This window comes from Phaenicophaeus curvirostris, chromosome 9, assembly GCF_032191515.1.
Source record: "Phaenicophaeus curvirostris isolate KB17595 chromosome 9, BPBGC_Pcur_1.0, whole genome shotgun sequence".
Classification (NCBI taxonomy): Eukaryota; Metazoa; Chordata; class Aves; order Cuculiformes; family Cuculidae; genus Phaenicophaeus; species Phaenicophaeus curvirostris.
In genome coordinates, this window is record NC_091400.1 from 21,855,700 (window position 1) to 21,868,697 (window position 12,998).

Below are 12,998 nucleotides of genomic sequence, written 5' to 3' on the forward strand. Positions count from 1 at the left end.
GAGAACTTTATGCTGAACACTTATAGAATACCTGCAATTGGATATTTAGCATTGTTGATATAAATAAAAGCATTTTTTTGTATTAAAAATGCAAATACATATATTATTTACATATATAAACAAGAAAACCATTTTATAATGGGTATAAGGCATGGATATAGGCAGAGGATGTTTAAAAAGGATGCTAACAATGGATGGAAAACCACCACCGTTTCACAAACGCTGTGAGAGCTGACATTGAAATGTGCTACATGGAAATTATAGTAATACCCTGTGAGTGTGGTGAGTGCAGGGAGGTTAAATTAGAAATTGAGTAAGAACACCAGAGTCAAATTATTGCTTTGGCCTTAGACAACATTCACTATGGGTAAGAGATGACCTGTGTTGGCAGGGCAGGTGGGAGAAACTTCCAATAATTCCTCATCTGCCATTTGTGACCTGTGAGAAAACAGAGGTTTTAGGTTATCGGGGGTCTCTAAATTAAACTGAAGACAAAACAATTTGAGATCTTTACTTAATGCTTTTATGTGTAGCCTCTTGTTTCAGATTCAGTCTGCTTGGTGACCATTAGCTACGAAGAGGCACAGAAGCGCAGGTCGTTATAGAGAATTCCAAGGAATTGTACTTCCTTTGAGATAATTTTGTTCAGGGACATTTCCCAGCAGGTCTGCATAGGAATCTTTTAATTAGTTCTCAGCAATATGATGATAGGTACTGGAAAGAAAGAAAAGGACTTGTATAATAATCTTGTGGTTTGGGTCAGAAAAAACCTTCCCACCCCGTGGTTTCTGGAGATGCCCAGAAAAGACCTATATTAAGGCTTCAGCTGCCTGATGAAGCAGGTATGAAAAAATTAGGGCAGACAGCAAGTCAACATAGGTAAAAAAATGAAGTAAATATGATAAAGACAATCTCTTTAGAATACAACGATAGGTCACTAATTAGTTTGCAGTGCACCGTATTTAAGTGTATTTTAAGCCTCTTCATACCTCTGAAAAATTCTCTACCCTGACCTGGCTTCATGGAAGTATTACAGTTAGACTGCTCAAAGATGCCTACAATCAATAAACAGTAAGGCCACCAGCACACAAAACAAAGCACACTAGCATAGACTGAGTAATTTACATTATATATGCTACTCAAATGGTAGTTAGTTGCTAATGGCCGAGGAAGAACATTTCCTTTTCACCATCCAAACACCTCAACTGAAAACCACATTTTGAAAACTTTATTTTCTTTTCAATTTTTTTCCTTTTCTTTATTTATCTTTTTAACTAAGTCCTTCCTTACCATGTTTGTGGAATAGCAATAGTAACTGAAAAAAACCTACCCTTTCTTTTTCCCCAGAGAAGGTTTGGGGTTTTTCTTGGACTTTTTTATTTGGTGCATGTGTTTGTGTGTGACTTGGTTGTTTTATTGTCTATTTTTTACATGAAACACTGAAAACATGCACTATGGCCAAGTCTCAACACTCCACCCAAGCAGACATTATGGGAAATGCTTCCATTGGAAAAGCTGGTAAAATATGACAATATTCCTAAAGCTCATTTTTCCTCTGAAGCATTACTTCACCCCCAGGCAATAAATTTAATCACCGAAGTGAGAAATGGATGTTTTTAATAAGGCTTTTAACTACACATCTTAATGAAACCTAAACAAATGGTGTCCCTGCCTCTGTGTTCATTGCCTGTGTGTTTATGTATACTATGAAAGTGAAAGAAACATTTTTCATACTTGGAGAGTTATTGTTCTATGATAATTTCCAAATGGTGCTGGAATGCGGACAGACAATTCTTTTACTTTAAGAACTACAGTTTTGCTGACTTTCATCTTTACGTGACCAGGCCACCAGGAAGAGCTTCACAGGAGTTTGGTTTGTTCCTGAGACCCAGAAAATGTAGGTTTGCTTACAAGGACAGTGTGTGCATTTTAAGGTACATTTATCTTTGGCTTGTTTATTTGTTTGTTCATTTGTTTCTTTAAAGAGATCTCTCATCTCTGTCCTCTGACACTGGCTAACCCATGCTGGAGGTAGAAATTTCCTACATCCTAGCATTCACTTTACATTAGTTAGATCTGTGCATGCTACTTTTGCCCCTCTCCTTTCTAATTCTAATGAACTTTGTGCTTTATAAAATCAGGCTGTTTCAAATATGAATAAATCTGTCTGTCAAACCCACCTTCTTCCCCACAAATACAAATCTGAATGTGAATGTCAGGACCCGTGCACATGCCTAGTTTCTGTATGAGAGCATTCTGCCTATCTGGAAAAGTGATTTGACTTCTCTGTATTGCATTAGACCACTGTCGTTAATGACAGAGGTGTCATTTTGATGTGATCTGTGAGGCAGTAGAAGCTTTGAAGTTGAAAGATAGAATAGATGTGGATAAATTGTGCTCTGAGTATGCTGCTATTGCACCATTATTGCTGGCAATTATTTCACCAAGTGACACATCTGATAAAAAGTCATCTGCCTTGCTATGGAAAGATACCACAGTTCACTGAAGCAATGGTAGATCTGTTGATTTTTGAGCCTGACAAAAAGCTCATTAGTTTTGGCCTGATCGTTCTAGACCAATCTTGGACTCCTTTCCCCTCTTCTTGTGTTTTCAGATGGTTTCCTTTTCTGAGATAGCACTTTTGCTTTTCTGTTTAAATGCGTGGCTATTTGCTCTCTCTTCATACCATTTTCCTCTACATACCCCTTCCCAGTGATGTTCTTCGTATGAGTTTCCCTTCTCTCACCTTTCTTAACTGTCTTGGATGATGTTGATTTGTTTGTTAGACTCAAAGTTGAGGGGTTTATTTTTTTTGTTTGTTTTTAATCTGCAGAACATGTGAAATATAACTTCTCCAAATAAATAGCAGCAGATTCTGGGTCATTAAATGTCAGGTTAGCTTCAAGTTAACCATGGAATGCAGATTTGTTCCATTATCTATGCCCCATGGACTGAGTTCTTGAGTGGATTTGTATTGTGGGGCTCCACCTGAGTAAAGACTTCAAAGAAAGGGGAGCATGCAAAGCTACTGCTGAAATTCTCATGGGAGTTTATTTGTATATGGATGATATGTCTGTGATGGAGAAAAAGGGAAAAGGAACGTGCAAACAGGAATCCTTTAACTAAACTGTGTGATAAAAAAAAAAAAGGTAAATTACACTGTTCTTAAGTGTGTGGGGTAACAGGACGAGATAAAAGGCCATCGTTTATCAGCAGGGGTTTTATCTGACTAGCAAAAAAATAAAAGAAGCCAGGGGAAGAATTGTGTTGTTAGAGGATGAACTCTACATACATTCGAAAGGAGTTCCTGGTCCCATTAAAGTATCCTGGGCAAATAAGGAAGAGCTCTGAGGAGCAGAGGCATGGAAAGTATAGTGGTATCACAGGTTTTAGAGGTTCTTCCTATTTCTTAATTGATGAACAGCTTTGTTAGAATACAAGCTTATTCTCAGTGTTTCAGTTATTATATTTTCCTGAACAGGTGAGCTGTAAAAGAAGGTGGCCTGAGGCCATCTGCCTTATGAAAAGGTCTTTGATCGCAGTACAGCAGAACTAGTCTTTCATAAGGGGGTCACGTAGCATGTGGCATGAATTCATTCTACCTCAGCTCCAGTGTCTTGGATGTTCAATTACGTGAGGCTTCCTCCATAGACAATCAAGACTGATAATCATCCTTGAAAGGCAGTTTATGTTAAATAACTGCTGTTTGTTGGGATGAGCATGGTCCACTTGCTTACAAAGCATGCTGCAGGTATTATGAGATAAGAAAATGGTAGAGCCTATGGAAAGCAACCACAGCTTCAGAGCATGCTCTGAGACTTGCACAGAGCAATGATAGGCCACTGTCCAACAATGTAAGCCTTGCCAGGATTGTGCTTCTCAGTCTGGAGGATTTAAATCGTTAAAATCTTGCAGACAGTATTATTTTTGCTCTAAATTAATGGCCTCTGTCTAATCCTTATAATTATGTCTTCATGGCCTTTATAGCCAAGGGACAGGTGATTTAACTGACTGGAGAGTCTCAGTCCCACTAGGAATAGGCCTCTAGGTATTACTGAAGGATGATGAGCTGATCCTGCAGCCTCCATCAGTACAGAATTGATTCAAAGGAGACTGTTGGAAAACCCTACCAGATAATAATTATTCAAAATGTATTGCAGATACAGCTCTTATCATGACTGCAAGCTCTTCTGTGGTTAGTTTGGAGGGGGCTGAGGCAGTTGTATCGAAGCCCAGGCCACATATAAACTCTCCAGAAGTCACTGTATAGCACACAACAATGTTTGAAAGGGACAATAGAAATAAAATTTGCATCCATTTCCTTCAGGACTTGAATCCTCTGTCAGTTAAGGTGGAAAAGATCCTGCTTTTTAGAGGGCGTCTCTGGTCAGTGTTCAGGTGTATCCTAGTGGTAGGAAATAGCAATGCAAATACCAAAACTACCAATACAGCTAAGCTACATGCTATACAGGTAAAACTAAACGTCTTTTGCTGCTAGTATCATAGAATGGTTTAGGTTGGAAGGGGCCTCAAAGCCCATCCAGTTCCAACTTCCTTGCCATGGGCAGTTAGTTCCACCTCCCACTGGATCAGGTTGCTCCAAGCCTCATCCAACCTGGCCTTGAACACCTCCAGGGATAGGGCAGCCACAACTGCTCTGGGCAACCTGTGCCAGTGCCTCACCACCCTGCCGGGAAAACATTTCTGCCTAAATCTAAGCAGATTCATTCTGTAAAATGCTGTTTCTCAAGAAGTAATTCATTAACGTGGAGATCTATGTGGTACCCTAACCTGAGGACTTCCTGAGTTTCCCTAAATTCTAGTCTTGCATATCTTTATTTCTCCATTGCAGCTCTGTCTAAATGCAGGATAATGAAAGCATGGGAATTTGCATTTACTGGAATATTGCAGAAGAAGCAATGAAGTTTACACTTCATGAAAACACAAAATATAAGTGGCTGACCCTATGCAGTGGGAGCATAAGAAATTAATTTTACAGCACACTTCAGGAAGCCTATCATAAAGAAACCTTATATTTGAAGAAATGTTTTGCTCAGTAGGAAAATACATAGGTGCAAATCATGGCATTTCTTGGCTTTAAATGGAATAACCAAAGCTATCCTTGGAATAAAGGAACCAGTCCTGTTCCCATCAATTCTAAATTTTAAACTATGATATTGGCTTTTAAAAAACTTCGTATTGAAGCTGTAGGTCTAGGGTGGAGGGTTCTCTGATTCAAGCCGCACACATGGAATTATGCACCCTACAGGTAAAGTCTTTGATCTGTGATAAAACCAACATTTACTGATTTGTCTTGCAGTGTCCCTTGAGATGAAAGCATTTCAAAATATATCTTGTGTTGTATCTCTTGTTTATCTAGAAGAGTTTGCTGGATAACACATGAATAGTGCTCAAGAATAAATAGACAAGTTCACAGGTTTTCAGCAACTGAAAGTTTCCAACACAAGGTATTATTTTACCAGTCTTTATGGTAGTTTGATTTGCAGATGTCTGTTAGAGTCTAAGAAGACAAAGGTGCTGGAAATAAGAGTTCCTTCTTGCAAGCAGGGAAAGAAAGTGAAAACTGAATAAAGTCATAAAAAGAAAGTGCTCTGGAGTGTTCATCTACCTCCAGCACATCCACTGGGACACTTAGAACTCACTCTCCCGCCGGCTGCAAGATCTTTTTGACAGAGACTGAAAGTGTCTGGTTACTGGACATTGGTGTCTAGTTGCTGGAAATAAATGAGAAGTTAAAACCAGGCAAACTGCACCCTGAGGCAGATGAAATTTTTTGCATAATGGATGTTTTCAGGTCTGAGAGGAGAGGCGAGTGTTTTCTAAAGAGGTCAGTCAAGTACATATAGCCAAAACTCATGCTTAGCACCTAGCTTAGCTGTAGGAATGCTACATACTGCAAGTCCTCATAGACATATAATTAACTTCTTTTTTTTTTTTACTTAACAAAGACTGTACAAAATCTTTGCTGATGAAACCTGTCTTTCTTATTTGTCATGCCTGGTTCTTGTTTAGTTATTTGCCCCTGCTTTTATTTCTCCATCTTCTTTCACAGCTAGAGTTTATTCAATACATGATGCCTATTTGGAAGGCTTAGGTCTTTGTGCTAGTAAGGCACAGCGAATTCACTTGTGGCAGATGAGAGTGAAGATCACATAGAACTATTAGAGAAAACAAAGTCTGAGTATTAATTCAGAGCAATTGACTTAATGAAGACCAGCGTATGACAGGGCAGTTGCGTTTTTAAGAATAAGCACTGACATCAGAAATGGAGTTCCTCCTTAGAAGCAAGTTATTGAGACAGGAAAGTGACAGAGGATAGATGTGAGTCTATCACTGTCAGTATTTTCTTCTTTTGGTCAATGGATGGGAACAGTAACCAGTTTTCACGTCCTGTCAGGCACCATTCTTGAAGAGGATGAGGAGGGAGGGAAGAGCTAGGTTCAAAACCTGCATAGCTAGCTTTATAGAATACTAACCATGAATGCACAACTCCTCCTGATGACACAGTAAAGATTTTGTCACTTGATTTCACTCACGCTTGTAATATATCTGTCTCCTTAGGATATGATTACACGATAAATTCTTGTGGTAGTAAATCCAGGCTAAGAAGGTGCAGGTTCCAGCAATGTAGCCTTTCCCCATGCTCTCCAGATGCAGTTATACATGAGAGCACCAGAAAACAGCTGAGCTAGGAAGTAAGTGGGTCCGGCAAAAGGCTCTGAATGAGAAATCATGCTGTTGATTTGGGACCAAAGCCTTCGTCCTCGCACCAACTCTATGCCCTGAGCAAGATGCCTCACATCCCAGCTTGCTCAGGACAATGCTGTGGTTGTGGTGTGGTTTTTTTTGTTGTTGTTTTTGGTTTTTTTCTTCCTTTGGGCCAGAAGTAACTTGGTTTTGCACTGTGGGGCAGCAGAGTGCGTGAGAGCTGCATGGCAAAGCACGCTTCACCATTTATGTACTCACGGTCATCTAGAAGAGTCAGCTGTGCTGCCCTATCCCTGGAGATGTTCAAGGCCAAGATGGGGGTAAAACTGGGTGGGCTTTAAGTTTCCTTCCAACCCAAACCATTCTATGAAACTGACTCCCTCACTGTGCCCCTCCCTTGCCCCAGTTTTCTTTCCAAATAACTGCTTAGTCAAGTTACAGGTGTGCTAATATCCATTCATTTGTAAGATACATGTATTTATTTTATCTCTGTTTATGTACATATAGACAGATGTGTGTTTGGAAAGAAAACTATACTGCCCTTTAGGTCAGGATGGGTCATGTGTATATGAAAGCATAGTACAGGTTGCAGTACCCTCTACCTTGTGCCACAAAAAGCTTAGTGCTGTGAGCACTGTGATGTATTACAGAGTGAGAGTGATCAAAGTGTCCTCATGATAAGGCTTAACTGCATGACTAAGAGGGAACGTGTTGACTCTAGGTGACTCTAAGAGGTAAATGGCAGCCCGGCAGTTAGCTATCTACAATGCTTAATAAAGTTTCATGTTTTTATTATTACCAGTGTTGGTGATGGTGATGTAATTGTTGTTATATTCCTTGTATTTAAAGGTGTTTTAGTGATGGTCTCTAGAGTTCAAGGCTGCAGGATTAAGTTGATTTATGCATTTTTCAGAAGTTAGGAATCACAATGCTATAGCTAGACCATGCAAGTCAATATTGGTTAGAAGCAGGAAGGGTTTACATCTGTACTACCAAACCACGTGACACCTAACTATTCCTCTAACAGAGCAGCACATATTAATGTTACAGCCCACTATCAGCTTCTGCTGCTCAACAAACAAAACAAATCCACACCTTTACAAAATGCTTAGAAAGCTGGATTTTGGCTACTGGCGTGTACGTACACACATTTGTTTTCTCACCTCAAGATGGCCCTTTGTTCTTTCTTTCTTTATTTAGAAATAAACGTTGGTCCATTTTGCTTATATTCAGGGTATTAAGAAAACTACCTGATTCTACATAAATTTGGCTTTACAAGTTATGTTGTTCCTGTAGTGTTTAACATACAGGTCACTTGGTGTAACTGCACTGTCATGCACTCTGGTTTAGTGTTATTTAGGAAGCAGGACTGCAAGGGCAAGATGTGCTATCAGCTCATTATAGAATCATTAAGGTTTGAAAAGACCTCTAAGATCATCCAACCCAACCCCACTGTGTCTACTCAACTGTATCCTGAAGTGCTACATCTACATGCTTTTGGAACACCTCCACCACTTCCCTGGGCAGCCTCTTCAAATGCTTTACCGCTTTTTCTGTTAAGAATTTCTTTGTTACTGCAGAATTATTCACTTACAGCCTTCACCGCTAATATAAATTATTGCTAGGAAGAGACTGATTCTGGGGAGTAAAAAGAGAGAAAGGCAGTTAGGCACTTAGTTCAACTTATAGCTTTGGTTTTGTGAGTAAAGTACCACTCATGACTTAGTGACACTTAACTTTATGGGACCCGGCCTGTATCAAAGAGAAAAAAAGAAAACACAGCAATCTCTCCTTCTTTTAGAACACAAATACATAAATTTTAATCTGAGAAAAATACAAAATGAAACCATGTACAAGTTATGTACAAACCCTTTTTACAGGACAATATATTTATCACTGGATATTACATATGACAAAGTCAGGTAGATCATTTCTGAGCACCAGCATTTGTTCTCTCTCACCAACCCAGAACGGTAAAAAGTAAAATGATGAAGTCATGCTCCTTTTTCTTAATGAACGTTTAAGTTGATAGCTGGTTCTCAGTGCATCTTCTCTCCATTCCCACTCAGAAATTATAACTAAATAGACACATGTAGCCATTAAAATCTGTTGTGTATATATGTTTGCTTATGTGTGCTTTCTCTGAAAGAAGAAAAAATCAAAAGTTAAAGTTATACCAACTTTTCTCTTTTTTTTTTTTCTGAACAGAGGTTAGGTTATTTGTATTGGCTGAGTGTGTGTGTCCCGAGCTCTGCAATGACTGAAGTAGTGTTTTTTAACTGCTACTTAAGGAAAATTCGACATAAATTCTGCTGACCTTTCTGTATGGCTCTCATTATTGTCCAGTTTCATACGTCAAACTTTTTGTTTCTGAAAAATGTTTTTTATGACATGTATTCAACTGCCTATATGTCATGTTGTGGGTTTAGCTTTTTAAGTTATAAAGATCTCTAAAATGCAGTGACTGAAGCAGTACGACGTTTTCTCTTAGCCTCACTAAGGTTCTAATTAGATGCACTGTTACTGTATTCAGTTTCGTAAGTTAGATATCATTCTTGACTAGATCCAAGATGATAAAAAAGTATTTTAGATTCTATATTTTCTTCCTTTTCCCTACTCCTCATTTGGACAGTTAACAGTAATACACCATTATATAAAATGGATACATTAAACCAGCAGTCCTATTTACTAACTTCAGTGGAATTTGCTTTATTATAGATTACTGCATATCACAGACTATATAGTTGCGACATGGTTGCATGTTCTATAGCAGAGAATATCTGTGCAGAGTAGATATATTACTTAGATAAATACAGCTTTGACAAATGCTGGGGCAGAATTGTCAATACTATAGGCCTATGCACCAGTATAGGCTGTGGCTGCAGCTGAACAGCTACTCCATTCCTTTCATTATTTCAGATGTTGGCTGTACCCATGCCTACTAGTATTGCTCAGTACAAAAGTACTACAACTATGCCTGCTAATTGAATATCAGGAGAGCTGGTGTACTGGTGTGCATGTATAATGATTTAAAAAAAATATATATATCCCCTAAGCCTGGGATTTTTCCAATTAGAATTAATCACCCTCACAATTAAAATAAATAAATAATAGAAATTTTAAAAGTGCTTGTTCAGGTCTCGGAGTTGGTGGTGGTTCAGATGGTGGGGAGAAGAAAACAAGAGAAGGAATATGAAGAACACTCCTTTTCCCTGAATTGTTCCATGCATCTGCCATTGACTTTGACAGATATTCCCAGGCCAATCCTCTGCACCCAGGGAAAGGACTTCTGTTTTCACTTTGTCCTGTTCATTGCCTTTCACACGCTTGGTTATGTTGTTCAAGCACATTTAAAACTAGAAATGAAAGGTGAGACACACACTTCTCTTGGTGCTAAAGAAATTCACAATGATAACAGCTTTAAAAACAAAATGCCACACACACATTCCTCCTGACCTCAATATGAGTTCATTTCAAATATGTTGGGATCCAAAAGCCCTTATGAACATGCTCCTTGATAAAACCATTTAGGTGCCTACTCTGTGTTGAACTTTGAGACCCTGTGAGCTGGCTAGAACCGGGCAATTGCCAATATCCTTATGGAATGACCACGCAGTGAAAACATGCATGATTACCCATTTGTTTATTATTGATTTTTTGTCATGCATTAGTTTATGAACCCAATGGTTGCAGCAGTTGTTAGATATAGTTTGCACACGCACACACAAAAACCCAACAAAAACGGTTCTCTCTGAATCCAGGTTGGATGGGGTTTAAGCAACCTGATCCAGTGGAAGATGTCCCTGCCCATGGCAGAGGAGTTGAACCTGGATGATCTTTAAGGTCCCTTCCAACCCAAACCCTTCTACAATTCTGTGAATGAGCACATGCTATACTTTTTACTTCTCCTACTCTACAAAGAGCTTAAGAAATGTAAACCTTCCTTACACTGGTAAGAAACACCAATAACAACACCTCACCCACCACCCCCAGCAACCTATAACAGAAGTCTGCAGTCAACACTTTTGTAGTCTCTCTGGTCTGGTGCATTACATGCAAACTACTTCTCCTGTTTTCTGTATTTGGCTGAGAGAAATTAAGTCTTCTTGCATCCATGCTGCCTGAGCCATTGGGTGGCTTTTGTCTTTAAAATTCAAAAACACGGGGAAAAAAAGAAATTTATTGTGGCTAAACCTGTCTTCTCGTACAGCCCCAGCTGCTACAAGAGCCTATAAGCTGCTGATGACTCAGGAATGCTTTCAAGACACCTGTGTGGCTTAATAAGTCTACATAGGATCCTCATTATCCTGGAACTCATGGCCTTCACCTTGTATAAGCAATGCTGGCTTTCTCACCGCATGCTTAGCCATGTGCTTAAATTTGCTTGAGGACCCGGATGTGTCATATCTCTCTTATTACTTTCTTTTTCTGTCCCTGCACTCCTGGCTTTTGGGCTAGTAGGGTCCCTTGGTGCAACAGGTGGACTAACAGTGATGTTCTCCATGAACCTGTAGCACTGCTTAATTGATCAAGCCCCAGATCAAGGGATTTGTACTGTCTGCCATGCACATTTCCTGCTGATTTGGAAGAGGAGCTGTTGCAACCTACAAGACAGTTTTAGAGAGTTTGTAGAAGCACAAGGAAATATTTACATCTGTTTGAGGTTGTGGTGATTATATGTTTATTAATGTATACATTATCTTGCAAGACAGTCACATTGAAGACTTAAAAATGGCATTTAGACTCTGACTGTCTTATTTTCTTCCCACCTTAACTTTTGCTGTGCTTGGCACTTGCCACCCAAACAGCACCCCATCATAGGATGGTTTTATCCTTTCATCTTTGTGCTCATGCTTTTCAGGGGACAAATTAAAATACTAGTCATGAGACAGAGCCAGTAGTCTTTCTGGCAATGTGGAAGCATATATGCACGTGGTTGTGAGGAGGAGCTGGGAGCACATGCATGTTGTGAGAGGGGGTTCTGCCGTTTACTGTCAATGCACAGGCAATAAAATTAATGGGAATGGCTGCTTTTTGGTTCTAGCAGGAAGAAACAGCAGGCACTATTCCTCCATTTACTAGAATGTAAGTAAGTCACATATTTTCTTGTCTTTGTGTTTTTCTTCACCCCACCCCAAAAATTAATGACCACCTTCTTGTGATGACTCTGTAATGAATACGTACATGCCCCTTATATATGTATGTGTATGTATGGATGTGCATATATGGAAACAGGCAGACTGACACATACTCTCTCTGTCCAATACATGAGTTATCGAAAAAGAAATTTTTTTATCTGTACTAATTGTGCATGCAATTAACTAAAAGTCTGTAATTCCCCCCCCCCACACACACTTGTTGTCTTTTGAGTAAGGACTAAGGACTTATTAATAAAAGGCAAAAACTCATTTCTACATCAGTAATCCTATGATCTGTCAGTTCTTCCTTAGGCCACTTTCCCAGCCACTTGCCTTGATGTAATGTCATATATTCAGAAATTGGTGCTGGCCTTATTGTAGTCTTTAATGCCTGAATGTCAAAGATTTCCAACATATTCCTTCATCTACCAGAAGTCAGTCCTGTGCCTTTGATCAGGGGGAAGAAAAGATTATTGATTGCTCTTAGCTTTTCTATAAGTGGGAAACGCAAACCCTGTTTGTCTCGCTGCCCATAGATGTTGTTCTATCATTATATACAGAACTATCTGTGCTGAGAGAGAGCACGTGTGAGGCTCTTCAGATCTTTTCCTTTATTTCTCTACAATTGGCAGCATGACATTTTTGAGTGTGACAGCTAAACTGGACAGACACACATACAAACCTTAGCTATGTAGGAGTGCTATATTGATTCGTTAGTATATTTTATCTAGTGATTGCTCACTTCTGAAGGGCACTCAGAAATGGCTCTGTGTATGGTAAACTGTAAGAGATAACATTCTATTAACCTACAGTAAACACTGGTCTTCTAAGAAAATAAACAGAAATATCAAACATTCTCCTTTACCCAGGACCAGCTTTTTGTTTTCACTGTAGTTATGATTATAAAAAAGTGCAGTTCATAAATGAAAAAGGAGCACTGACTTCAAAGTAAAGGCTTACCATGACCAATGCAGAAATTAGATGTAGATTATACCATGTCACTAGCTGAAGCAGCATAGATTGGAAGAACTCACCAGAACCAGCTTCTGGTTTGGGACTGTGAAATGGGTTAAACATGGTCTAAAGAATAATGAAAAACTGCTGAAATTGTTTTGTCACTTTGTTGGAGAG